This window comes from Panthera leo, chromosome C2 (genome assembly GCF_018350215.1).
Source record: "Panthera leo isolate Ple1 chromosome C2, P.leo_Ple1_pat1.1, whole genome shotgun sequence".
NCBI lineage: Eukaryota > Metazoa > Chordata > Mammalia > Carnivora > Felidae > Panthera > Panthera leo.
The window spans coordinates 70,503,478-70,527,600 of NC_056687.1; the positions used below are offsets into that span (position 1 = coordinate 70,503,478).

At 37.9% G+C, this 24,123-nt stretch overlaps 1 protein-coding gene across 9 annotated transcripts in view; it reads right to left on the reverse strand.

The window, feature by feature from the left end:
• The window catches only part of ZNF148 (zinc finger protein 148), a 162,540-nt gene that overhangs the window by 94,178 nt on the left and 44,239 nt on the right, over window positions 1–24,123 (reverse strand). Inside the window, exon 1 of one of the 9 annotated variants that reach the window (XM_042955711.1) lies at window positions 10,398–10,448. The exons of the other annotated variants lie outside the window; for them this stretch is intronic. The gene's annotated coding sequence lies outside the window, so the exon portion shown is untranslated. Of the gene's footprint in view, window positions 1–10,397; window positions 10,449–24,123 lie in introns of those variants that run through there. 9 annotated transcript variants of the gene reach the window in all.

The following is a 24,123-nucleotide window of genomic DNA, read 5'->3' on the forward strand; positions in this document are numbered from 1 at the left end:
TAGACTGTTATAAATCACGTATGCATACTGTAATAACTACAACCACTGCAAAAACTACAGCAAGACAGACTCCAAAACATTATAAATAGACCTTCTACAAATTATAAAAGATGGAATCCTAAAAAATGTTCCAATAATCTGCAGGAGGGCAAGAAAAGAGAAGCAAAAACCAAAGCCAGAGAAAATAAGCAAAAAATAATAAAATAGCAGCTATAAGGACTGACAGATCATTAATTACCTCAAATGCAGATAGTCTAAATAAACCAATCAAAGACAGACTGGCAGAGCAAATTTTTTTAAATGGCCCCATATGTTGCTAACAAGAAATGTGGTACCATACGTTGAAAAGAATGCTAAAGCTATATAGCAATACTTTTTTTTTTTTTTTTAGAAAAGCAGAGTGGTTATATTAATAACACATTTAACCAACAGAATTGAATTGATATACAGATGAACCCTGAACAACTCCCTCACACAAAATCCATGTATGACTTCTGACTCCCCAAAAACTTAATTCCTAATAGCCTACTACTGACCAGAAACTTTACAGATAAAAAACAATCCATTAACATACATTTTGTATATTACATTATATACTGTATTCTTAAAGTTAGATAAAAGAAAATGTTACTGAGAAAATAAGGAAAACACATTTACAGTCCTGTACTGTAAAAAATCCAAATATAAGTAGACCAGCACAATTCAAACCCATGTGGTTCGAAGGTCAACTGTATATGAAATACTCCACCCAATGACAGCAGAACACACATTTCTTTTCAAGCACCCATGGAACATTCACCAAGGCAGATCATATCCTGAGCCACAAAACAAACCTCAACAAATTTATAAGAATTAAAATAATAGAGTGCATTCTCTGACCATAATGGACCTAAACTAGAAATCAGTAACAGAAAGACAACAGGATCGCCTGAGGGCTCAGTAGGTTGAGCGTCTGACTTTGGCTCGGGTCATGATCTCACGGTTAGTGCGTTCGAGCCCTGCGTCGGGCTCTGTGCTAACAGTTCAGAGCCTGCAGCCTGCTTTGGATTCTGTGTCTCCCTCTCTCTCTGCTCCTCCCCCACTCACACGGTCTCTCAAAAATAAAAAATTAAAAAAAAGAAAAAACAAAACCTAGAAACATCAGGAAAAAACAACACAATTCTAAAAAGTGCATGGGTCAAGGTGGAAATTTCAAAGAAAACTTTAAAATACAGACACATAAAAATGAATGAAAATAAAAACACAACATGCCAAAATTTGTGAGATGCAGCCAAAGCAGTAATTAAAAGGATATCTATAGCACTAAATGCTTACAATAGAAATGAAGAAAGATCTCAGGGGTCCCTGGGTGGCTCAGTTGGTTGAGTGTCCGACTCGATTTCAGCTCAGGTCATGATCTCACGACCCTTGTGGAGCTTGCTTGAGGTTATCTTTGTCCCTCTCCCTCTGTCCCTCCCTCTCAAAAAAAAATAAATACATAGTAAAAATAAATAAAAATAAATGAAGATCTCAAATCAAAAACCTAATTGCCTACCACAAGAAACTTAAAAAAAAGGGGCGTCTGGGTGGCTCAGTCGGTTGGGCGTCCGACTTCGGCTCAGGTCATGATCTCACGATCTGTGAGTTCGAGCCCCGCGTCGGGCTCTGTGCTGACAGCTCAGAGCCTGGAGCCTGTTTCAGATTCTGTGTCTCCCTCTCTCTCTGCCCCTCCCCTGTTCATGCTCTGTCTCTCTCTGTCTCAAAAATAAACAAACATTAAAAAAAAAAATTTTTTTTTTAAATTAAAAAAAAAAAACTTAAAAAAAAAAAAAAGCAAAATATATATAAACCCAAAGCAAGCAGTAGGAAGGAAACAATATAGAACAGAAATTAATGAAATTGAAAACTGGAAAATAGAAAAAAATCTGTGAAGCAAAAATTTTGTAAGTATTTAATAGGACTAACAAATAAAAAACAGAGAAGACACAAATCACTAATGTAATGATTCAAAAGTGGATATCACTACAGAACTTGCACCAACTAAAATACAGTAAGGAAAATACTACAAAACAACTTTACATTCTTAAATTTATCACTTCGAAGAAATTTCTCAATTTCTCAGAATTACACTACCTAAACTAAACCAAGGTGAAATAATCTAAATAGTTCTATAACAAATGAATTCTTAATTTAAAAGCTCCCAAAAAGAAGACTCCAAGCTCAGCTTCACTGGGAAGTTCTACCAAAAAAATTTAATAAAGAATTAAATTCCAGTTGTTCACAAACTCCTCCCAAAAATAGATGAAGGCACATTTCTTAATTTATTTTATAAGATCAGTATCACTGATACCAAAACAAAATAAAGATGTCACAAGAAAAGAAAATGGCAGGGCGCCTGGGTGGCTCAGTCAGTTGAGCAGCTTTTGATTTTGGCTCAGGTCACTATCTCACGGTTCATGGGATCGAGCCCCATGTAGGGCTCTGCACTGACAGCTTGGGATCCTCTCTTTTCCCTCTCTCTGCCCCTCCCCAACTTGTGCATGTGTGCTCTCTCAAAATAAACATTAAATTTTAAAAAAGAAAATGACAAGCCATTATCTCTGATTATAGACATTAAAATCCTCAACAAATACTAGCAGACCGAATTCACTAACACAGAAAAATGAATATGCACAATAACCAAGTAGATTTATCTCAGAAATGAAAGATTGGTTTAAGATCTGAAAATCAAGTAAATACACCCTACCAACCGAATAGAGGACAAAACCTTTATTTTTTGTAGATCATCTCAGCAGATGCAGAAAAGCATGTGGCAAAATCCAACATCCTTAAATAACAAAAACATTCAAGAAATTAGGCACAGAAGAGAATCTCCTCAACCTGATAAAGGCCATCTACAAAAATTCTAATGTTATCCTTAATGATGAAATACTGAATGCTTTCCCCCTATGACCAGAAACAAGACAAAGAGGTCTACTCTCACTACTTTGATTCGACACCGTACTAGATGTTCTAACAAGGAAATTAGGCAAGAAAACTAAAAAGCATTCACATTGGAAAGGAAGCAGTAAACTGTACCCCTATTTACAGATGGCATCCGATATACATAAAACCATAAAGAATACACTAAAAAACTACAAGAATAAATAAGTTCAGCAAGGTTGTACAGTACAAGAATATACAAAACTCAATGGTATACTAGCAGTGAACAAAATATGAAATTAAGAAAGTAATGTCACTTATAATAGTAACATTACTTTACTTTACTTAGAATAAAGTACTTAGAAAAACTTAACCCAAAGAGGCAAAAGACTTGTAAACTGAAAAACACAAAACACTGATGAAAAAAATTAAAACACAAATAAATAGAAAGACATCCCATGTCCATGGATTATTAAAATGTCCATACTACCCAAAGTGATCTACATTTACAGATACAGTGCAATCCCTACCAAAATCCCAATAGCATTTTTACAGAAGTAGGGGAGAAAAATCCTAAAATTCATATGGAAACACAAAGAACCCCAAATAGACAAAACATCTTAAAGAACAAAGCTGGAGGCCTCACATTTTCTAATTTCAAAACATAATACAAAGCTACAATAACTAAAAAGTAATAGTATTAGCATAAAGACAGACATACAGACCAACAGAAGAAAACAGAGCCCTGAAATAAACCCACATGTTTACAGATGACTGATGAAGCTTCAACAAGGGTACCAAGAATACACAATGGGGAAAGGATAGCCTGTTCAACAAATGGTTTTGGGAAAACTGGATATCCACATGCAAAAGGAATGAAATTGGACCCTTATACTATACACAAAAAATCAATTCAAAATGGATTAAAGACTTGAGCATGGGGTCTAAAACTATAAAACTCCTAAAAGAAAATACAAGGGGGAAGAGTTCATGACACTAGTCCTGGCAATGATTTCTTGAATATGACTCAGCAAGTCCACTCCTAGGTATATACCCAAGAGAAGTGAAAACAAATATTCACATAAAAACTTGCACATGAATGTTCATAGCAATTATTAGCTATTATTCATAATAGCTAAAAAGTGGAAGCAACCCAAATGTCAGTCAACTGATGGATTTAAAAAATGTGGTATATCTATACAACAGAATACTATTCAGCAATAAACAGAATGAACTCCTGACACATGCTACATCGTGTAACATTATGCTACATGAAACAAGCAAAACATAAAAGATCACCTATTGTATGATTCCATTAATCTGAAATGTTCAGAATAGATAAATCCATAGACATAGAAAATAAATTAGTTGTTGCCAGGGGCTAGGACAAAGGGGGAAAGACGACTGTTTGTTAATGGACAGAGTTTCTTTTTAGGGCGATGGAAATGTTCTAAAATTGATTATGGTAATGGCTGCACAACTGTTTGAATACACTAAAAACAACTGAATTATATACACTTTCAATGAATAAATTATATGGTACATAAAGTTATATCTCAATAAAGCTGTTTAAAGAAAACTATATGCCTAGAATTTGCTTCAAAAAATATGGAAGATCTAAATTAATGATGAGACATTTGTAGTCATGGATTGAAAATCTCTGTATAATAAAGGAATTCTCCCAAATTTAATTACAGATTTATTCAATTCCTATCAAAATCCCAGCAACACTTTTTGGTATACATCAACAAGATTCTTCTAAAGCATATATGAAAAGGCAAAGAGACTACAAAAGCTAAAACAATCTTGACAAAGTGGAAGGAATCATCTACTTGATCTTAATACTATTATACAGTTACATTAATCAAGACAGTGTGGACTGACAAAAGGGATAGACACCTATATCAATGCAACAAAGAACCCAAAATTAACTAGACTAACACAAATATGCCCAACAGATAATACAATTCAATGGAGGAAAGACAGTCTTTCCAACAAATAGTACTGGAACAACTGGACATCCATCCATACGCAAAAAAAAAAGTCTTGTCCTAGGGGTGCCTGGGTAGCTCAGCCGGTTAAGCATCCGACTTCAGCCCAAGTCATGATCCTGCACTTCATGGGTTCGAGCCCCGCATTCAGCTCTATGCTGACAGCTCAGAGCCTGCAGCCTGCTTCAGATTCTGTCTCTCCCTCTCATTCTGCCCCTCCCCCGCTTGTGCTGTCTCCCCAAAATAAACATTAAAAAAATTTAAAAAAAAAAAAGTCTTGACCTAAACCTCACAACTTTATATAAAAACTAAATGGATCATGAGTTTAACGTAAACATAAAACTACAGAACTATCAGAGACATCCTTCAGGACTAAAGAAAAAGGTTCCTGGATTTGGCACCAAAGTATGATTTGTAAAAGAAACAGACTTCATTAAAACTGAAAACATCTCCCCTGTGAAAGAACTTGTGAAGAAAATGAAAAGATAAGCCGTGGAGTGAGAAAATGTTTGCAAACAATGTTTCTGATGAATTCTTATCTGGACTATATAAAGAACTCTCAAAACTTAAGAGTAAAAATATACATATATTCAGATTAGAAAATAAGCAAAAGGCATAAACAGCCAATAAATACATATAAAGATGTTCAATATCATTAGTCAATAAGGAAATGCAAATTAAAACTACAATAAAATATCACTATATACCTATTACAACAGCTAAAATAAAAAATAGTAACAAATGTTGCCAAGCATTTAGAACAAGTAGATCTCTCATAAAATGGTACAGTCACTCTGGAAAAACAGTTTGGAATTTTCTTATAAAACTAAACTTGCCCAGGGCGCCTGGGTGGCTCAATCAGTTAAGCATCCGAATTGGATTCAAGGTCATCATCTCGAAGTCCGTGAGTTCCAGCCACTCGTTGGGCTCTGGGCTGACAGCTCAGAGCCTGGAGCCTGCTCCGGATTCTGTGTCTTCCTCTCTCCTGCTCACACTCTGTCTCTCTCTCTCTCTCTCTTTCAGAAGTAAACATTAAACAACAACAACAACAACTAAACTTGCCCTTGCCATACAACCTAAAAAGCTCACTCTTGGGCATTTATCTCAGACAACTGTACACAAATTGCTATACATGAATTTTTATAACCACTTTTTTTTTTTAATTTTTTTTAATGTTTACTTATTTTTGACAGAGAGAGAGAGACAGAACATGAGCAGGGGAGAGGCAGAGAGAGAGGGAGACACAGAATCCGAAGAAGGCTCCAGGCTCTGAGCTGTCAGCACAGAGCCCAACATGGGGCTCAAACTCACAAACTGTGAGATCATGACCTGAGCTGAATTCAGACATTTAACTGACTGAGCCACCTAGGCGCCCCTCATAACACTTTATATCTTAACAGCAAAATACTGAATATACCCAAAGTTCAACACATGAATTTTGATTCAAAAAAGTATGTTATTAATACATTATTCTTAAGATGACAAAACTACAGGGATGGAAAATAAGATTGCCAAGAGACAGGGAGGGGTTTTGAGGTGGAATGCAAATACAAAGGCCTAGCAAGAGGGGTTTTCTTTGTGATGATGGAACAGCTCTGTATCTTCACTGTGGTAGTAGTTATACGAACTTACTATGTATGGGAGAAAATTGCAAAGAACCATACACACACACACACACACACACACACACACACACACACAAATGAATTCAGGTTTAAAAAAAAATGGTGCAGGGGCGCATGAATGGCTCAGTCGGTTGAGTGTCCCACTTCGGCTCAGGTCATGATCTCGCTGTTCGTGAGTCCGAACCCCGAGTCGGGCTCTGTGCTGACAGCTCAGAGCCTGGAGTCTGCTTCAGATGCTGTCTCCCTCTCTCTCTGCCCCTCCCCCGCTCATGCTCTCTCTGTCAAAAATAAACATACATTAAAAAAAAAATTTTTTTTTAATGGTGCAAAGTAAGTATTTCCGGCAGTTCAGTTAAGAATAATGAACCAATGTCAATTTCCTGGTTTTGATGTTACTAGAGCTTTATACGATTTATCACCACTGGGAAAAGCTGGGCAAAGGATATACAGGACTCTGTACTAATTTTGCAACTTCCTGTGAGTCTATAATTATTTCAAAATAAAGTTTCCTTAAAAATAATATGAAAGGGGAGAAATGAGGTAGAGGTATAGATGAAACAAGAATAGCCATTAATTGCTAACTATTGAAGCTAGGTCATAGGTATATGGAGGTTCATTGTACAATTCAATTTTTTACCCATTTAAATTTTTCCAAAATAAAAAGTTAATGAAATTATAAGAAGACCATATATCAAAATATTAACAGCAGCTTTTCCAGTTGAGCTTTTTGCTAATATGCACTGTAAATTTCTTCTATAAATTTTTTACTTAAACCATTTAAAGAAATCTTTGCTCATACGATCCTTTGTCTTCATTTGTTTTACTCATTTACAAAAAAGTACACCATCGAAAAAAATTTTTTTAAGTTTATTTATTTATTTACTTTGAGAGAGTGGGGGGAGAGGGGGCAGAGAGAGAGGGAGAGAGAAAGTGAATCCCAGGCAGGCTCCCCTGTCAGTGCAGAGCCCCACACAGAGCTCAGCTCGAAATCACAAACCATGAGATCATGACCTGAGGGCAGTCAGACACTTAACCGACTGAGCCACCCAGGCACCCCTCTACTGAAAAAAAAATTTAAACATAAAAAGAACCCCATTGATACTTCTTCCTCCGACAATAATACACTGCTTAATTTGAAAATACTTCATCTTAGGCGCCTGGGTGAGCTCGTGCCCCGCATTGAGTGAGCCCCACTTCTCTCTCTCTGCGCCCCCCACCTCTGTGCCCCTCACTCACTTGTGCCCTCTCTCAAAAAAAATTTTTTTCATCTAAATACTCAATTTATATTTCACCCAATTACAGTTCACCTGAAAGTTCCAATATCTTTTTCTAAAATTAAACCAAAAGGATCTTGCTAGAATCAATTTACAACTAGCACAGTAATTCACCATTATGGTGATCTTCACACAATTCTGCAAAACAGATGTCTAAGTTCAAGACACCCACAGATGTCTGAACAACTCCAATTGGGTTTGCATTTGCAATGTTGCCTAAAGTATCATAATTAACTTTAAATATGTTTTTGTTTTAAAAGTATATGTGGTCTTTTTCAATTTTTCAAACACTTTTTTAAAAAGCACATGCTGAAAAGTTTACAACCATTACAAACCATGCTGATGAATTCAACAAACACATGTGAATCTGAAAAAGCTATCAATAATTCACTAAATACTGAGATTCTCACAATGCAATTATTTCTTAATTCAATTATTTAAATGTCTTTGTATATCAAGCAAAAATTATCAATACTGTTTCCCTCAGTAATAATCAAAATTAATTTTAATTAAGTAAATTAAATTATAATACAAAGAAGAGACCTGAACTCTGTTCTCTGTGAGAACTTGGAAGTCACAATCCCTCTGAAACTCCATTATCTACATACAAAAAGCCTTAATAAGCTTGTTAATTTTGCAGCTCCAAAATCACATGTATTGATGACCTAAAGTATACTTCATAACCTTTGACCCATGATCATTCTCATGACAACTCTGGAAAAAGATTCCTAACAATATGGTACAGACATGTCAATTACATTATAAATAACTTTTATGATATTTAATTTGGGAGAATGTTATTTTCAATATATGAGGTCAAGGGTTCTCAACATCAACACTACTGACATTTTGCATTGGATAACTCTTTGTTGTAGGGCTATCATGTGCACTGTAGGATGTTTAGCATCTACCCACTAGATACCAACAGAATCCCCCAGCATGGCAACCAAAAATGTCTCCAGACATTGCCAAAATCACTTCTGGTGGAGAATTACTGCATTACATTAATAAATGTCCAGGGTTTTTTGGAGATGGGAGGAAGAAAGAATGTTTTTGTGATTTAAAGGCATAAGACACGTTAGGAATGAACAAAATAAAAAAGTTCAATTGCAACTCATATACTATGAAAAGAAATGGTACTCTTTCAAAAAAAAAAAAAAAAAGGAAAAAAAAAACAGAAAATGTACTCTTTTCTGTGAGGCCTACTGAAACACATGTTAATAACCAAATATTGTTATGTATAGCTAATGTAATAATAGTAGTGAGAATAAGAGTATATAAAGCTGAGGAGGAGAAAATCCGTAAGTATCCCCATCTGTACCTTTTCAAGTATCTTCAATAATAAGAGCCAAGTTTTTAAGTCAGAGATTAATGAAGTTAACATAATGCCTATTCTCCCCAGCATTTGTGAGAAGGCTAAACATTCTCAAGTTACCTGCTATTCTCTAACCAGGGAGAATATCCACATGAAAAACACAACTACCCAAAGTTAATTACAATAAGCATCGATCTATTTTAATCAAGTGTAAGTGTGCTACAAATGCCATGAAAAGTAACACTGAAGAATATCCTAAAGTTCCTTATATATTCAAAGAAAGACCAAAGGCATGTGGAGAAACTTCGTTTAAATGTTACAACAGAAAATATAAATGTTCACCCATTCACTTTTTGGCCCTTTAAAACTCACTACAAAATCAACTCAGCCATATTTTCCACCAAACAGAAAAATACCCAGTTTCCTTAGTCTATTCTTGGATAGGTCACCAGACTGGGAATAAGAGACCCAGAGTCTATTCCCAGTTGCAAAACAGACTGGTAATCTCAAGCAAATTATTCACTCAGGTTAAGGTTCTACGTCCGTATCATGCTGACAATACTGAAAATCTGCCCAGAAACAAGCACCGTGAAACCCAGGACTTCCTCCTGCACCCAAAGGACAACTGCAAACGTATTTTTAGATATATTAAATCTAAAAATCTGAATAGGATTTTATTTATAGCAACATTTAACATAGTTGAAATTTCAAAATGTGTGGTGCCTTTACCATTGCCCCTTATAAAAATAAGAAATGCTCTTTTTTTAGATCACACCATGCCCAATTTTGCAAAACTCTACGAACTACACAATCATAATTATGTAAAACAAAACAAAAAGCTGTTTTTAATTCAAGCTCTTGGGAAGGGCTTTAACTTTTGCATTTCCTAACTTTATCTAGCTTTTAGTCTTGTACGCAGAGTTTTTTCCTGGCACTGTAAAAAGTGCTTCACAAAGTCTGGAGAGCAAAAGTTTACCCCATAGCCTCATTACGGAGAGGCCTTAGCACGGTTCTTACCACTAAACATGCAGGTTTTACTAGCGCAACCAATATACATATCCCGGCGTACATTTCTGTTCTTGATATCGAGTAAAAAACTATTCGTCTAGCAGACCAAATTACCCATCTGACCTTACGGCACACCGTAAGACGGTAAACACAACCCAGTCCAACAGAAAATTTGAAAAAAGCAGGAGAGAAACGGGGGGGGGGGGGGGGGGGGGCTGTCAATTAGCATTCGGCGGTCCCCACTGACAGGCAGACACTTGTTGGCCGCCAAGAAGCCACTCACAAAGTTCGCCATCTCGCTGCGCCGCGGGCCCCGAACCGGAAGACGGGCGTATGGGAGGCCCCGCCGCCCGCCGAGGCACCCCGGCAGGCAAAGCCCCGGCTTCTCGGCTCCTCCGCCGCCTCCCTGCACACGGGCGCACTCACGCACGCGCGCGCACACTCACACGTACACACACAACAAAAGGAAGCCTTGCGAGCCGCGTGCGGAGGTCCGCTGGGGGCGCTCCAGAAAGCTCCTCCTCCCGGCCCCCACCGCACAGCCCGCGCGGCCTGCTCACTTACTGAAGCGCCCTGGGAGAGGCCCGGTAGTGCGGAGCGCCGCGCCGGTGGCCCTCCCGGCTGTGCTCTGCCGTGGCGGCTCTTGGGCCCAGCACGGCGCAGCCCCTCGCCTCCGCTGCGTCCGCCCCCCGGCCGAGCGCAGACAAAACCCCGCCAGTGCGGGGGTCGGATCCGGGCCTGGGTTCCCGACTGCCCCGGCTTCTCAAGAAAGGTAACTCTTCCGCCTAACTGTCCCCACCCCTACAGACGGAGGGACGTTTAAGCCCCCTACGTTACCGAACCACTATTCAAAAGTAGTATCCAACAAAGCACTCCTCACGATGAGAAATCTTTCAGTAACCTCTTCCTTAACCCCTCCACGTACTGTTTCTCCACACCTTTACTCGTTGCAGTTGTCCCTTGCCTTCCTGTTTTTAACCTAAGAGCTGTATTCCCCTCAAAAAATAACCTCCCCTAAACCATCTCTCCAATTTTACTCTTGAATTTACTTTTCTAATATCAAGCTTCCTCATAAATTACATCTCCCACTTACCTATTCAAAACCTCTCCACAGCTAACTTACAATTTTGATCAGCTCCCACCAAATCAACTCACCTTTCTCAAAACTGCATTTTGTGTTCCCTCATTTCCTCCAAACTAACACTCTCCAACTTAACACACAAATTTGCCCCAAATTGCCCTCAAATTTTGTGAACCTATTCCAGAATGGCCACCACAGTCACTAAAAAATTCATTTCCCAAGCACACCCCCAATAATTTGACAATGATCTTTCCAAATATTCTGTACTGATTCACTGGAATCACTCATAACTCAAGACTACCATGCCCATTTCCCTAAAGACTCTAATTATAGAGCCTATTCAAATTAACACAGTATGTGTCATTAAATGTGTACATGTTGACAAACACACATATATGGGACCCTGCAAAACATCAAGTATGTATTTCATTCTAGCCATTATAAATGGGCTTTTCTCAAATTTACAAGGAAAACTCCTTAAGCCAACCAAGATTTTCAGGTATCCAACCCCTATCTTGTAAAGTCACTTATCTGTTAAATTAATATAATTACCATTAAACATTCTCTGTTTCCACTACAGGAATGCCCAACACCTTCCTTAAGATGTCCACCATCAATCAGTCTAACCCACACCACCCACTTGCCAAGGCCTAGCTATGTCTGAGGTATGTCCTGGAAACAACTCTAGACCAAATCAGGCAGCTTACAGCAGAAAAGTGAGATGGGCAAAATGACCTCCCTGAACCCTGTTAGGCCTTTTTAAAGCTCTGGGTCTCCACAGGTCTTTCATTATTAAGTTTGGTGACTGACTAAATGTAGAAGGGAGGGTGGGAAACGTAATGAATGACCTGGGGCTGCATTCTGGAAGTAATCCTGAAGCAAAGCTGCACCTGGGTCAAACACCAATAATGCCTATTTTATGTCTTGTCATATTCTTCTCACTGCCACTAAATATGCTCTCTCTGAAACATGGAGTAACATCAAAAACCCTGCTCTAGGGGCGCCTGGGTGGCTTAGTCGGTTGAGCGTCCGACTTCGGCTCAGGTCACAATCTCGCAGTCCGTGAGTTCGAGCCCCGCGTCGGGCTCTGTGCTGACTGCTCAGAGCCTGGAGCCTGTTTCACATTCTGTGTCTCCCTCTCTCTCTGACCCTCCCCCATTCATGCTCTGTCTCTCTCTGTCTCAAAAATAAATAAACGTTAAAAAAAAATTAAAAAAAAAAAAAAACCCTGCTCTAAACAGGGAAGATCAGAAAGTATTCTTTGTTCAGAGGATGACCATGTGAATTAATCATGTAAGGAATGTAATGCAAATACAAAAGGTCTGAAGGATACCAGCACTGGACTGGTAATAGTTTAAAATATCAGCTTCCAGGACCACAGCAAGGCACTGAGAGAGAATCTCAAAAACCACAGTCAGGTAAGCACCTGAGAGTCAAGCCTTTGATAATACAAAGGAAAAATTGACAGACAATAAAGACTGACAAAAATGAATACAACTGCAGAACTGGACAAGCAAAAGTTTGAGAGCAAAGCCAAAGCATTAGAGGCCTGGTCTACGTCTTAAGTATCACCAATGGAAGATGATGAAGGTTTCAAGCACTGAGATTAAAAACAAACAAACAAAAAAAAAAAATCAAAAGGGGAACCTGGTGGTTCATTCAGTTAAGCATCCAACTCCTGATTTCTCAGCTCAGGTCATGATTTGTGGGACTGAACCCTGTGTCGGGCTCTGCTCGCACAGCCCGAAGCCTGCTTGGGATTCTCTCTCTCTTTCCCTCTCTGCCCGCCACCTGTTGGCACGCTCACTCTCTCAAAAATAAATAAAATCTTAAAATAAATAATAAATAAATAAATAAGTAGTAATGTTAAACTATATTTTGGTTTTGGAGTTGGCAATATAGCTCCTTTAGACATCTTCAATAAATAATAAATAACTACAAACAAGACAGGGTATGTATTTAGAACTATTTTTCTGGGGCTCATCTCTATATAGATATTTTCTCATCTATATAGAAAACAAAGCAGCCACCCTAAGAACAATAAGAAATTTGGAGATAAAAGTCACTATAAACAAAACAACAACAGCAACAACAACAACAACAAAACTATAGAGGCCATTTTAGACGGCTTAGGATGTCTCCTTCCTAATATCCACCCATTCTTTCTACTTTTTACCTGAACCTCTCTATCTATACAAATTATCACCACACAGTTTCTGCAAACAAAGACTGATATGGTTTTGAGGAACTCAAGTAGAGTTCAAAAGATCTCAATACCTCTATTATTATGCTATTTTGAAAAATACTCGCGCATATGCACTATTATCTTTATAAGATCATGGGTGGCAAGGACTGTCCTTATACGCACAAAGAAAGAACAGGCTCCTGGCATTATTTCCTAGATAGAGTTATGTTTTCCCCCTATTTTCTCTGCTGCAACAGACTTACTCTCCTTTTCATCTTATTCAGATTCAGGCCAAGCCCAATCTCCTCATTCATTTCTGTTCTACCCATTTACTAGCTTCTATCAGTTTATCCATGTTCTACTGTCAACAAACTACCCTGTGTCTTTTGCCTTTCATATTAGTATACCTCCACCTTACCTTTTTTTCCCTTGCACATGAAAGGCTACGATTTTGCAAGTATAATTTATTTCTAAAGAAATTTAAAGAACTGGTGAATGTAACAAATCTATTTATCTCCATCCCCACACCACAAGTCAGATATTATCATCTCTTGCCTGGATTGTTGTGACCACCTCTGCATCTTATCTCAAGCTTGGCTTTTTCTGAACAACCTGCTTCTCTCCTGACTTAACTATCCACTCTTCTACTCCTTCAGCTTGCTAAAAGACCAACTGCTTCTTGCTCCCAAGGGCCACTCCTATCACTAAAATATCTCTTTGCAGTTTACACTACTTACTTAAACCATTCCACTTGCAACGTCTACCAAGCTCCAGAATACACTCCCATCTTCCTTCCCCAAAGACCAATTCTACTTTGTCCCACATTCAGCAATTATTCTCAGTAACTTCAACAATGATGCTGAAGTACTTTCTACACCCTGACCTTCCTCAACTCCTAAAACCTTCAGCTGCACTTCAGCCACTCACACATATATAATGAAAATAGGTCATCAACTGGAAGTGCTGTACCACAAGGATTGTAAATTCAGAGACCTCCCTTTTTTTTTTTTTAAACCACGACTTTATTTTATACTTCTACACCTGCTCTTTACGTCCCTTTGGCTTCACTTGTCTCCCCACACAATTGAAATCTGTCCATCAGCCATTTAATACTGCCCTCTCTAGAACATCATGACCTTCTATTATATTCACCATGCACCTCCCTAATGACAGACAATCTTCACCATCTGTTTTCTTCACACCCACACACTGGGTGTTAAGTACCACCAGAAAGCTATGAAATCTTCCACAACTGATTTATTCTAAATACAACTCTCTATGTCATTGACTAATTCCAAGTCATTTTCATATTTAAGTCTATAATCCCATCAAATACTCAATAACTTCCATAAAATTCCCTCAAATCACACCTTCTCCACCTGTAATGAAATCCTCTTTACAGCTTCTAAAATGCTGTATCTTCATCCATCTGCTACTTCTTGCCTCCAGTTTTGGAAAAAGAGCTGTTCCTCCTTCTTAAAATAAACTTCTTAATACAATTCCTACATTCAATGTTTCCATATTCTCCCAACCTACTCAGTCCTTTACCCTCATGCACTCTGGTCTCTGAACTGCTCTCCTGAAGACCAAAATAAAAACAATTCCATGTACCAAATCATATGACCCCCCACCCAAGTCCTTATCCTCTCTTTGGCAATGACACTTGAACTACCTCCTCTGGGTTATGTCACTGTACAGCAGGATTCTACTGTGGTCTCTCCAGTTGCTGCTTCTATCTCCAATGACCACTGGTCCTCTTCTCAGCCCAAATAGTGGGTATTTTCTCCAGTTCTATCCTGGAGCTTTCTACCATTCTCTCTCCACTCCCTTCAGGATCTCATCCCTTAATACTGCTTCTACATTTTCATTCCTCATATGGATATCTTCCCCCAGCTCCCAAAAATAATCTTTAAACCATCACCCTCTGCTACAATCTAATTTATTCCTTAGGAACTGGAATATATAATGATTTTTTTAACTAGACTCTTCAATTACTGCTTCAATTAACACCTCAATTATCAGTACAAAAATTTCATGCCATTAGCACCCTACCAAATCCAGAATTAGCAGCTTCAATTATCAACTCTAGGTACATATTCCCAAATCTCTATTGGACCTCCTCAGCTGAATCCAGTATTTCTAACTCTAGCTAAATAATTCCCCTTGCATAATTCCATTTGGTGCTTCACACACTGGCCATGTATCTTAAAATGAAAGTAATTATTCTTCCCCACCAAAACAGTTCTGTTAACTGATCCAATAATTTTTGTTAATGGCACTACCATTCTCAGTTACCCAAGAAAAGCCCCAAAGTTTCCCTTTTCTTTTTCTTTTCCTCCAGTTTCCCAAAAGCCCATTTGCCGTCAAACCCTTCAATTCTTTCTTTCAAGTATTTCTTCTGTATATCTCTTTTCTTTGATTACCACTAACACCATCACAACTTAGACTCTCAACACTTCACACTTTTGTCAGAGCCTTCTGACTTTGTCTCCTAATCACTAGGTTCTCTCTTCATTGCAAAAACAAAACAAAAACAGGTCACCATATTTTTATTCTTAAATCACCTCATTTCCCCAGTCAAAAATCATCAATGGTTCCCCCACTGCATACTGAGTCAAATTAAAAGTCCTTAGACTTCCAGGGGTGACTGGGTGGCTCAGTCAGTTGGGCATCCAGCTCTTGATTTCGGCTCAGGTCATGATCCCAGGGTCGTGGGATCAAGCCCTGTGTAGGACTTTGCACTGACAGTGTGAAGCCTGATTGGAATTCTCTCTCCCTCTCTCTGCCCCTCCCCTGCTTGTGCTCACTCTTCTCAAAATATATAAACTCTAAAAAAAAAGTCCTTAGATTTCCAAAAAATAGAAACTAGCCAACAGTCCAACAATCATGAAATGAATAAATACACTGTGATATGTTCATAATGGAATCCCACAGAGCAATGAAAAAGAATAAACTACTGCTATACGCATCATGGATGAATCTCACAGACATATGTTAAGCATGAGAAACCAGACACGGATGTATGATTCCACTAATAAGAAATTCCAAAACAAACTACTCTGTTACAATAAAGATCAGAATAGTACAGCTGACCCCTGAACAACACAGAGGCTGGGGAATCCAACCTCCCTCTCACCCCATGGTCGAAAATCTGGGTATAACTTTTGACTCCCAAAAACTTAACTACCAGTAGCCTACTGTTGACCAGAAGCCTTACTAATAGCACACTGTAGATTAACACATATTTTGTAGATTAGATGTAATATATACTGCATTTTTATAATAAAGTAAGCTAAAGAAAAGGTTATTAAGAAAATCATAAAAACACAGTACTGTACCATAATTATCAAAAAAATTCCACTTATAAGTGGATCTGCACAGTTCAAACCCATGTTGTTCAAGGGTCACTGTAGTTACTTTTGGTTGAGGAGACATCAACTTGGAGTGACAAATGAAGGAGTCTTCTGGAGTGTTGGAAATGTCTACCTACAAAAATTCATTGACCTGTAACCTTAAGATTTGAGCACTTTATCTTTTTAAAAAACCTGTTTAGTCTAGATTTTTAGATGTTTCTTCTACTTTACAGCCTTATTTCCCTCCATTCATAAGATGATCCCTAGCTAATCTAGACCATGAACCCCTAAGCACATCCATAACTTTTCTGTTACTCGTATCACACTCTCTCTTCTTGGAATACCAATCCTCACTATCTTGCCTACTATAACCATATTTATACTTCAAGGCCTAATTTGCACACCAACTCCTCCACAAAGTCAAATCAGCCACAGTACTTCTGTCATAGACAGTCATAGACAGACAGGGACATTTCTATCCCTGGTCAAACTCCTGAAGAAAATGAACTCCATCATATATAAACATGGGTCCTTCACATTGCCTACCACAGAATCTTGAACACAGTAAGTATACAAAAATATTCCCTGAAGAAATTCTGGCAGTCCTTCAAAAGCACCCTTCAATCTCACCCCTCTTTCTCAAACCTATCCACCATGACTGTCTCTACTTGGAATTCAAATTCCCCAATTTACATATTTAATCATTAAACAAATAATTGAGGACCCACTATATGCAAGAAACTGTAACTACCTATTCTAATGTACCCCCAGTGAACTACCCCAACATGTGTTCGTTTCAGCTGTTGCCTTTTGAATCTTACCACAGCTCTAAATTCCCAGTCATCCTCCCCTCCTCTCACCATCCAATCACATCCTACCCCCTCATTTCTAATCCTGCTATCAAACTAATTCAAGCCCTTCTTAAGTTTCTCCAGTGGCCTCATAACTGAGTTTCTCTCCCCCAATCTTACTCTACCATCACATTGCCACCAATCTATCCTGCCAAGTATAGCTATCAGCAGGTTAAGGTATTAATATACAGTCTTTGCTTCCATTCTCTACTCAGAAAAGTTCAGAAGCTATACATTAATGATACATTAACATACTTTAATCCTATGCTAATATATTTTCATCCTCAAATCTTCACCACAACCCTTGCCAAAAGGTGTTAAGAATTAAAAATTTCTTGATGGGAAAACGGAGTCTCAGAAAGGAAGTAATTCTCTCCATAATCATAGCACAGGTAAACAGAAGGTCCAAGACTAAAACCTAGCTTCTGTTTTGCTTCCTCAGCACAACACTACATCATGTCAAATACAAACTATTTAGCTTAGCTTTCAAGGCCATCCATTTTCTACTCAACCCCACTGACTCTTCCTACCTTTTATCATATTATGCCCTATTCATGAACTCCGTGTTCCAAACTAGAAGCTGTGATCAACTATTTAGTCACAAAATTAGTTTATGAGTGACAGACATCTTTTTTTCTTAGCCAAACAGAATAGAATGGAAAACACACGAGTGCATCCAACATGTAAAGGTTATGGTTATTGAAGCTTTTTGTTTTATACATACACACAAACATTCACACATGCATATATCAGGTGAGGATGTGACATGTATTTCTTACTGTGGGTCAGTTAAAAAATAAATTAAAAACTCACTATTCCCCACATATCCATGGCTTCTCAACTCCGAGTCTTTGCTTTTGCTAATACCTCAGATTGGAATGCTCTCTTTCCATTCATTTCTATCAGCCAGAATCCTATCCATCCCTTCAAAAACTAACTAAAATGCCGCTTCCATGCCATTAAGGGTAGTCCCAGATTTTCCCCCAAATATTTTTTCTTACCTTTTAACTTCAGTAACATTTGGTTTTTCTTATGATACATTGGTCATGATGTAGTTATTTGTGCATAAGTTCAGCTCCACTACTAGAATATAAATCCCAAAGGATTTATTCCTGACTCCTCTAACAATGCTTTTGCATGTAACAAATGTTCATTATCTGTTGACTAAAGAGAATGCACCCCACCACTTTCTGAAACCTCAGTTATAAATCCACATCATAAATAATTTCTGCTACATTCTAAACTTGTTTACTCTTATCCTTCAAATTGTCTTACAATCTTCCTCCCCAAAATAACCATTTCGAGTAATCCTCTACACCTTCAATCTTCTCTTGCTGTCCTCTAAACACAACCTATCATATATCAATTATGTTTTCCTTCTTTCAGAATCATACTTTCTGTAGGATAACCTTTCCTTCTCCATCTGGTTGTCTTCCACTTTATTCCTAGTTCTCTAGCATTCATAATAATAGACCTTATGATCTTTAAACAGATTCTTTCATTTTCTCTTCAGCTAGACCTCCTCAATTATTTCAATTCATTTACAGTGTACATATTTCTGTCAGCCCCCATAAAATCCTTTGTAGAAAAAGGGCAGGTAGGGGTGCCTGGGTGGCTCAGTCTGTTAAACATCCAGCTTCAGCACAGGTCATGATTTTACGGTTCATGAGTTTGAACCCTGCATTGGGCTCACTGCCATCAGCAGAAAGACCACTTTGGATCCTCTGTCCCCAACTCTCTCTCAAAAATAAGTAAACATAAAAAAAAGAAAAAGAGAGTGAGAGAGAAAGAAAGAAAAAGAAAAAAGGCACGTAATGAATTGAAACAAACAGAAATAGATCATTTAGATCTTCTAAATTATCTGATACTTTCTCATTCATTCATTTATTCAACAAGCATGTGTCTACTAGACATATGCCCTCAATTCTGTCTATTCTATTCTGTAATTCAGAAAGCAGCTTTGAGAAAAGCATGCAGGAAAATGCCAGGATAGCAGAGCCAAGTTGACTCATGCTCTTCACTCACAGAGACCAAGTAATTTGTGGGGTACAGGCTCATAAAAGGAAAAACTAAAAGTTACACTAGACATAGATGGAAACAGATTCCCCCCTCCCCGTTGTTCCAGGGAGCTCAAAATCTACCCAGCAAAGAATTTGAAAAGGAACAAACCAGTAGGAGTAGCTAAAATGAAATAGGCAGAAAGCATTAAGACAAAAATAGATTCAGACTCTAGGTTCATTCTAGGGCTGCAAGAGAAATCTGGAGCAATTTAGTTCCTCTCCTGAGATCCCTAAGGAATCCTTTCAAATATCTAGCTAAAGTATGGTACACTTAAATCCTTTCCCCAAACCTTAGCCAATATTCATTTCTCCATTCCCTGAACTCCTACAGCATTCACTATCCATAAAACTCATTTGCGAGCTTAATCATAAACCATCTTGTTCCCAGTAATGAAAGTGTTTATTAACAAATTTAGCCAGAATTTATTTACATATTAAAATCAATGAGGTCCTCTTTAAAGTAGTTACCTTGGGAGGCTACCACTTACTCATTTATTCACTCCATCCATCCAACCAGTTCATGCACTTAGCTAACATCTAGTGTTCAACTACCTCCAAGTGAAGTTATCACCACTCTTCAAAGTATTTTTGACTTCCTCACTGGGAGTATTTTCCAAAGTAACTCAGTTAATAAGTCAACCACAAAAATCATTCCTATATCTGTGACTAACCGAATTTAAACCAAAACTATTCTTTATTCACTCTCTTTGTTATCAACATATCTTCAGCATTTCTAAAAATCAAATCTTTCAAACTAAAAAGGTTTGTCACCAATAAGGTTATTCAGAATAACATTATGCCTCATATTGTTTGTAACTGTGCCCTTCTAAAGGGATTATGAACTCTGAGGATAGGGACCATGTTTAACCCACCTTTAAAAGCTCCATCCCCCCAGAGCACACAATAGGTACTTAATAATTAGATAAATTGTATAGAATGTGCTAGAGGCTCAGAAGGGAATTCAGAAAAGGTGATCCAAAAAAGTTCTGAACTCTACTACTGAAAACGACTACCAAAATACAAAAATTCTCACCTGGAGGTATATGTTTTTTTTTTTTGTTTTGTTTTGTTTTTAAGAGAGAGAATCTTAAGTAGGCTCCACGCTCAGGGCTCAATCCCATGACCCTGGGATCATGACCTAAACCGAAAATCAAGAGTTGGATGCTCAAACGACTGAGCCACCCAGGTACCCCTGGAGGTATACTGCTGATACTTGTTTTAAAAAATCAACTTTCTGAAATCTTACACTATTACTAAATTACTTCACAACTGTCCTTCTCCCCGTAAATGAATATAAATACTATAAATTCCTTGAGGCAAGAAATTGCACCTAACACTTTTTTATTACCATACCAAAATGAATTAAATCAGATTCTTAAAACAGCTAAAAAATCTCTAGTCATTTAGATCTGAAGTAAGAAAATAGAAATTAAATCAGCCACCAACTCCAGATTTAAAATTTATTCAGATTAAACTAGCCTCAGATTAGAACAGAAACTTTGGTCCACCCCTTCAATGTTTTTGCAGGATTGTTCTAGTCACATTCTAATCCATTCTGTCTTCTTCCCTTAAATCTAAAGGCTTCACCAATCAGATATCCGTTTTATCCCTCACTCTCTAAACACACAATTTAGTCTACAATACTCCCATGGTGTTCAGCAATTTCACACAGTCCCACTATTATCACGACAGTGAACACTACTTTCTATCAGTCGTTCAACAGGTTATTTACTAAGCACTTAAACTGTTCTGAGTTTCCCCAAAGATTAAGATCTAGCCACCCTCTGCAAAACAAAGAGAGAATAATTCCCATAAGCAAACACAAGATTTAGCAGTATATAATCTACACGTGAATGCTTTCTTACTCAAAGATTCTCAAGAGGTAATGTTACTTAAACAAGACTTCCGAAAAGGGGAGCAAGTTCTTTCTATTCTTTCCATATCCATCATACTAACTTGGTGATGTTAAGCCCCATATACAAATTTCAAAAACCCAATATTTTATTAATCTATCCTAATATATAAGCAGCATACTTTTTCCCACCATATTTCCACCATATTAGTGACTTAAATATGCATATTTCCTTGTAACTGCCACAAATCTATCTCACCACTATAATTTTAAATCCCCTTCACATCCACTATATCCAAATGTCCTCAGAATTCTTTACCCTTTCTTCAGCCTCCCACAAAATTACCACCACCTCCATCATACCCTGACCTTCATCCTCTTCCCCCTGCGATCACACTTCCCCATCCCTCCCTCCCTCCACAAAAAAAGAAACACATTATCCACACCGATTCACTCCTTCCTAAAAACTCTTATAAGAATTGCCATAGAAGCCTGGAAAGAACAATAAGGAGTCATTTAATCCATTCCCAGAGTCCTCACTCTAAACTCTCCAGAAGACTGTCAAAGAACACTGCACAGTTGACCTGATAACTAATTCCAAGATGAATAACTATCATTGCCAAGCAACTCTTCCTCATCACTAACCAGCAACCCTTTTGCTGCAAAGATGTCTCTTACAACCTAGTTTTTCTTACAGATCCATCCATCAAACTTCCCTTTACCTTCTCACCCAGTCTATTTCCAGTATAATTTTAAATGCTTTCTATTTAAGCATATTATTTAAAGATATACAGTTAATAAAAAAGCTAAAATAATAACTATCAAAGGTTTGAAAGGAGGAGAAAGGGGATAATATCAGCGACACGAATCCTTTTCATTCACAGAGGTCTTTCAACTCCTTCATAATGTCATTTTAATCAATCAAGAAATTACAGTACATGTATATTACTTGGAGACCTGAAGAAGAGCATGATACGAACTACAAAAATTAATGCTTACAAGTAGTAGCCTCTGGAAAGTGGGATTGTGATGGACAGGTGAGACGAGGGCTCACCCTTGTGAGCTTTTCATTATAAGCTCTCTCAGGACAATTTTACTTTTTAATTATGTACATGTATAATTCCATACAATTTAAAAGGGGGAAAAATAATGATGACATACTATATTTAAGTCCATTAAAGTTACAAAAATTAAAAGAAATGATAATATACAGTGCAGGTGAGGGGAAAGAAAACAGACCCTCTCATTCTGTGATGACAATAAAAATGGGTACATCCTACGATGTAATATACTGAAGCCCTTGAAAAAAGTAAATTTAAATATACTGACATAAAAAGTTTTCCAAATTTAAAAAAAGTAATCCTGGCTTATTTCCATTAAAAATTTTTTTTTAATAAAAGCCCCTCTCATCTCTAATGCTAAATTCTCATCCTCCTTAGATATATTTGCTAAACGAATAAAAGACTGAATTTTCCCATCCCTCTCCCAAACTTCTTCCCCATCAATCCCTCCATCCTCTACTTCCATAAAAAGATATTTCATACTACCCTCTCTTCATCTGAATTAATATTACAATGTTATGTGTACAGTCTTTCTTAACAATAAAAAGTGAATAATTTTCAGGCAAATCTTAAGAGTACGGTTCTAGCCTAGATTTCCCTCTTGGAAATCCAGTCTGGTGGGAGCTAGAGAAATCCAATAGGCCTTGGTTCATTTCCTGATATGAAAATGCTAATATTCCCTCTAATTTGGCTCTAGAATCATCTAGTCTCTTCAGGTTCCCCTAAACCTCAACCCAACCAGTCCTGAACTCCTTGCAACCTAAGACCAAAACAGATATTCTAGATCCTCCATTCTGCAGGCCCATACTTTGCAGACTGATGCATTTTCTTCAATACCACAATGCCTCGGTGAGAGTATACATTCAGGAACCATGAATAGCAAAAAGTCTCCCACCAGCTCCAGAGTTATGGAACCAATCCAGTCAGGCTAATTTGAGCTCCAAATGGAATCTCCAAAGAAAGGCCACTGTGCATGGACTCCCCCCACCCACCATTAATTATAACCCTGGGGTGAATAATATGGCATCAGTTCTCCTGGACCAGATAAGCTGGGCAGTGAAGAAGAAAACCGCCAAGTCCAGTAATTTCCATTCCGGCATTAGTGTTCACCCTGACTCTAGTAAATGACGGTACTTTAAATTTGCTAAAATCTAAACTCACGGCCTAGGGAATCCCTGGAGGCCAGGCGTTTTTTTTACCGTCTGTTTCAGAAATTCTAATATTCACTGGTGCAGGTTTAAAAGGTCTCAGATCAAACTACAGGCTAAGGTCTAATTCTCAGTGACCCCCAACCACTGCGGGACCCACACTTACCAGATGTCATCTACAGAAGAGCCCAAACAGGTTCAGAACTAGGCCATCCCGGCCCATCTGGAATAACTCTTTAGTCCTTGGGCCAACATTTATTAATTCTACTACATCTGTCTATTCTATCATGCATTCTCTTCATAGTGTCTAGTATTTAGCACTTCCTCTGGCTTCGAACGCTATCCTTTCTATTCGCGGAAACTCCTTGTATCCGTTCTTTCCTTTCCTTAGAAACGCTTCAGTTCTTTCCATAACGAA